Genomic DNA, 6,093 nt, shown 5'->3' with positions numbered 1-6,093 from the left:
TTTAAAAACTTCCGTTGAGGTTGCAAATCTTATCTCTGGAGGCAGGGCGTTCCATAACACCGGGGCCCGGATGGAGAACGCTCTCGAGCCTGCGGACTTCTTGGCTCTCTGAGTCACAAGTAGACCGGCATTTTCCGAGCGTAGACTCCGTGCAGGAACATAGGGGGAAATCAAATCAGAGAGATAAGAACATAGGGGGAAATCAAATCGGAGAGATAAGAGGATGCAAGCCCATGCAAACATTTATATGTTAATAAAAGAACCTTAAAGTCACATCTTAAGTGGACTGGGAGCCAGTGCAAGTTGGCCAATACAGGAGTAATATGCTCAAACTTTTTGGTCAGAGTCAAAAGTCTAGCTGCCGCATTCTGAAACAGCTGCAAACTTTTAATGCTAGACAACGGGAGACCAGAAAGCAATACATTACAGTAATCAAGCCGAGAAGTAATAAACGCATGAATTAAAACCTCTGCATCTGATTGGGACAGCATCGAACGAATCTTCGCAAGATTACGGAGGTGGTAGAATGCTATTCTAGTAATATTTTTCACGTGTAACTGAAACGACAGATTAGGATCAAATATAACACCTAAATTTTTGACCGAGTCACTATGGGTAATATTTCATTTGTCTAGGTTCAGGGTAGTGTTTGAAAACAACTGACGACAGTGAGCTGGACCAATAATCAACCTTTCAGTTTTTTCTGGGTTAAAGCGTAAAAAATTAAGTGACATCCATCCTTGAATCTCAGTAAGGCAAGCCTCCAGATTTCTACAACTTAAATGTCCAGTTTTTTCCAGTGGCACATACAGTTGAGTGTCATCTGCATAGCAATGGAAACTAATATTATACTTGCGGATAATGTCACCAAGCGGGATCATATAAATACTAAAAAGAAGGAGGCCAAGTACAGAGCCTTGAGGTTCGGTGGTTTACAATGAGAGACAAGATACATCAATTTCAGCTCATGAGGCGATGTAATCAGTTCAAGATCCTCATCTGACCAAAACCTCAACAGCTCCCCTTCTTTATTGCAAACAGTTCAATCACAGATTAGGAGGAGGTATAACTAATGCTTCAAGGTGAAGCAATTGTAAAAAGGGAACATCAGACATACTCCGGCATCACACCCACATGGTATTGAAGATTGTCCCCTTGGGCAAATGGTGTAAGTAGTTCACAAGATAATAAGACTTATTGAGGCAAGTTAATACTTTATTTTACTGTAAGGTCTGTATACTCTTGAATTTTCATCGCAAATGCATAATAAAATTACACTACAGTAATCCCAGGTTTAACAGGGACCAGAAACCTCTGCGAAAAGTGAAAATTTGGCAAAATTGCGTCACACCTTCATAAAAGCCTCTAAAGGGTCAAACTTACCTTGACATGACGTCCTTACCAACTGAGAGTATACGACTGTAACAAAATGACCATTAATCTACAAATTAAAAACAAAAAACAAGAATCAAAGTTGAATGGATGGTCTTTATTGTCATTATAAAAAAAAAAAAAAAAAAAATTAGAGGGCTAGCATTGGGGATACTTAAGATGCGCCAGGTCCTCATGATGATTAAAATACAACCGTCACGAATGTAGCAGTTTCAGACGTCAAGTCAAGTCAGGTTTATTTGTATATCTCTTAATCTTAAGTCTCAAAGGGCTGCACAGGGCACAGTCTATCACAGACTACAGACTATTGGTACACCATCACCTGATCTAAAAGGAAAAACTCAAAACCTCAGCATGAGGAAAATGAAGACTTTGAGAAGGGACTCCCTGGAGGGATTCCCTGAAGACAGCGATATATTGATAATATTTAAAACTGAAAGTCCAAGGACCCCGAAAAAATCTTTAATCAGTGAGCCCGTAAGTGGGTTAAACAGGCCAGTAGTCAGTTTGACCGTACTTACTTGCTATGTAAGATTATCAAGTGGCAAATCACCAAAATGGGAAAAAGAAATCACCGGACAGCCACTCTATGACTTCCAGATCCTCGACATGTGACATATTTACATGGTCTTTACAAATCTCCCTGATGCAAAGAATTTTCATATCAAATAAGACCATAAAGTCATGAGCTGAGTAGGTAGAACCACATGGGATAATCTGTTAGCAATGCTAAAGTATCGAAGAAGATTTTGGGCATATTTATTTTGTGCAGAAATTACCTTAGAGAAATAGGCTGTTTTAGCAGAGGCAAGGGCTGCTTTATACATCTGTCATGATTACTGATGCGAGGCACCTGTGCCTGTTCCTTTGGCGCCAACAGCCCTGGTCGCTTATTGGCTCCCTGCCACTTTTTAAATCCCCCGGCTCCCTGTTACCAGGGTCAGATCGTCTGCGAACCTATGCTTTTTTCTAGGCAAGCTCTGTACTATCCGACATTCTCCTTCCCTGTTTTCTCCTGCCTGATACCTGTTGCCGACCTGTTTCTGGACCCGTTTCTGCCTTGCTCCTCCGTCCCGGCCATCGACCTGTTTTCCCGCTGCCTACGACTACCTCATGCCACTTCCGCGTTCCTGTCATCAGTTACCCGTGACCGACGATCATCGGATCGTGGAAGCGAGCACTGCTCTCTTTCTCAATAAAACTGAGCAAAACGAACGCTACTGGGTCCTGTCTCCGTTTCTGGCTTGTGATAACATCAGCAAGCTGTCGCACCAGGTCTGACCGGGGGGTGTTGGGGATGAGAGATTGACTTGTGTGCCCGCCCCATTGTTTTACTGACAGTAAACACCAGCCTATCACAGTTACATACACAGAGAGTCACGCCCAATCAACACACAAATCCTTCCATAACCTGCCCCTATAATAGCATCCGCTGTGTGCTCTGAACATAAAACAGGCTATGTTGATATCGATGACAATAGAGACAATTCAATTCAAAATCTGCAAAGCTGATAGCAGACAATGACCGTAGCATTAAAAAGTGAGGGGTCTCTGTCATCCTATCACATACAAAAATGCCCCTTTTTGGTGGGCGCTCTTTCTGCAACTTTACCTCTTGAGTTACATAACAGATTCAGTAATCGTCAGTTTTTCTGATGAAAGCTTGAGCCGTTCTCCTTTCTAAATGTTTAAAAGCACATCAACGACTGTGCACAGCGAATATTGAAAACTGATTGAGCAACGCAAGTGCTTGCAAGTCTTCATTCGGGCAAAATGCTCCCAAATCTTTGTAAATATGACCCAATCTTATTGAGAGCATCTAATGTGCACCCCAATTAGCCCTTCATTTCTTTATTTTGGATGAATATGCACTTCCACCAAGGGATACACTTTCGCATACCGCAAACGGCCTGCATTAGTTTTGGGACATTTTCTAAATGTAACGACATGTTGCAGACTTTCCGCTTTGCAATGCAAATTGCCTCTGAAATTACATTTGCATGTGCCGAGTTGTCATGCAGAGTGTCGGCAGGTGGGAGGTGGTGATGATGCCGGTGATGGCGTGTGCATGCACTTTTGTTGTGTTTGCAGGCAGAGAAGCTTCACCTGCTAAAGCTTTGCATTTCATTACCGCTGAGTTCAATTTCTGAAAATAATCACAGCCAAAGAATGCACCTTGCACGTCATCATAAGAAAAATAGATTTCTGCACATATCCCATTTGAGTGTCCATTCTCTTTTTTCCATATTGTGCCAGAAGGTGAGTCCTTAAAACACATTAGACATTTTGTTTGGAGTGCTTGAGTGTTTTTTAATGGAGTGTTCTCGCCATTGTCAGGATAACCATGTCTTTGATGTATACAGGGTACCCGTCGGGTCATAAGGGCGTTAAATAAAATTTGAAGCATAATTTTGCTTTTTCCAAAGGGTTTTCAAATCTCGACAAGCCTCAGTAACATCTCAGAGATTCATTTCGCTTGCTTCTGTTTATTTATGGCCTCCACTCTATTTTAGTCAACCCCTATCACCTTCATCATGATGTTTGTATCAAGACTTCTTCTATGTAATGTATAGTTAAGTTGCAATCCCTGAATTAAAATACATCAAGGCATAAATACCGTAGGAGAAAGATGATGCTTCTCACGACTGCGACATGCAGGACAAATGAAGTTAAATGAGAACATTGGAAGAGTCAAGTCAAGTCAAGTCATTTTTATTTGTATAGCCCTTAATCACAATAAGTCTCTAAGGGCTTCACAGATTAGTACACTATGTTACACAGACTATTTTTCAGCCGACAAGAAGAGTAGGTTATTATTCATATGCAATGGAGTAGAAGTGAGTTTTAAGTTTAGATTTAAACATTTCCACTGAGGTTGCAGATCGGATCTCAGGGGGAAGAGCATTCCACAGCACCGGTGCCCGGATGGAGAACGCTCTCGAACCAGCAGAACACTTCTTTGCTCTCGGGATCACCAGAAGACCGGCACTTTCAGATCGTAGGCATCGGACCGGGACATAGGGGCAGATCAGATCTGAAAGATAAGAGGGAGCGAGTCCATGTACGATTTTGTACAATACTAAGAGAACCTTGAAGTCACATCTTTGGCTAACTGGGAGCCAGTGCAAGTTAGCCAAAATCGGTGTTATGTGATCGTACTTTTTTGTCCTAGTTAAAAGCCTCGCTGCGGCATTTTGTACTAGCTGAAGAGACTTGATTCTGGACTTCGGGAGACCGGAGAGTAGTGCATTACAGTAATCGAGACGGGAGGTAACAAATGCATGAATTATAGTTTCCGCATCAGACTGAGACAGTATTGAACGGATTTTGGCAATGTTACGAAGATGGAAGAAAGCGGTTCTAGTAATTTTCTTTACATGCATCTCAAATGTTAGATCAGGGTCAAATATGACACCTAAAAGAGCGATATAATGTTCCAATCCAACCGAGCGTGTCACACCTACTCCAATTTGTCTAAATTTGATTAGGGGTCTGACATTATTTGGACTCTGTCTCTTTGTTTTTCACCTGAATCCCCGCTGTGACTTGACTTGATGGGAAAATTTTACTAAAAATTAAGGATCTTTGTTACCACATTTATCACAAATCTTGACTATTTATTGATTACGGATACCATATGCTGACACTTATCCATCCATCCATCCATTATCAACACCAGCCAGTCGCAGGGCACATAGAGACAGAAAACACATGCATTCACACCTTGGGACCTGACAATTTACCTGCCATCCATATTTTTGAAATATGGGAAAAAACCACAGTGCCCGCAGAAAACCCACGCAGGAACATGCAGACTCTGCATGGGGTCAGGCGGTAGCTGGAATTAACCCTTCGACCTCTGCACTGTGGGGCTTCGCGCTAACCTAGCTGCCATACCGACACAATTATTACTTTACATTTTCGGTCATGATCCTGCACTCTGTGTGTTGTTTCTTTGTTTATTCTCTCTGTCTCTCTCCCTTCTCTCTGCTTGCCATTATCCTATTTGCAAATCCTATTTTTCTCCTCACAACTGTTGTCACCTGTCTTGAATGTCCCACAGTTTTTACTCCTATCACAACTCTTCCTCTTTCCTTGCTAGTTTATTGTCTTCCTCATGACCCTCCAAGGACCCATGTCACAGCGCCATGTAACTGTTTACCCAGCCCCTTCCTGATCTCCCGAATTACAAGTACCGCCTGTCAAACTATCGGGCTGTTGACCACTCTTTTTAACTAGCCGGATCTCCAAACTTTTCGCCTGGCCTTTTTTGGGTAATGTTTTTTTGCGTCTGCTGCTCTGGATACTGTTGCCTTGCTGTTGCCTTTTCCATGTACCAAACCAGGCCCTCTAAAAGACTACAATTGCATTATGCTCATTAGTTCTTCCGTATTGTGCTTTTACACCATCCTGAGTGAGTTCTTGACATATTTTTCCCACAGCATAAATGAATAATATTAAGACATTTATTCAAAATATATGTATGTCAAATATTTTGAATAGACTAAAACATTTAATCTTTTAGTAGTTGTCACAATTTCTGGTTACTGATTGGATAAATGGCCATTACAAGTTATGATACCCTAAAATAAGCAAGTTGATATTAATACCCTCTATCCATAGTAAAAAAGTTGTTTGGTTGCTATGATCTTAAACTCTCCATTTTGAAAAATAATAACAACTAAACTAGAAATGATATAG

Source organism: Urocampus carinirostris, chromosome 1, assembly GCF_059441175.1.
Source record: "Urocampus carinirostris isolate Australia breed hairy pipefish chromosome 1, RoL_Ucar_1.0, whole genome shotgun sequence".
NCBI classification, from domain to species: Eukaryota; Metazoa; Chordata; class Actinopteri; order Syngnathiformes; family Syngnathidae; genus Urocampus; species Urocampus carinirostris.
The sequence above is the reverse complement of the archived record's forward strand: the minus strand, read 5'-3'. Positions refer to the sequence as shown.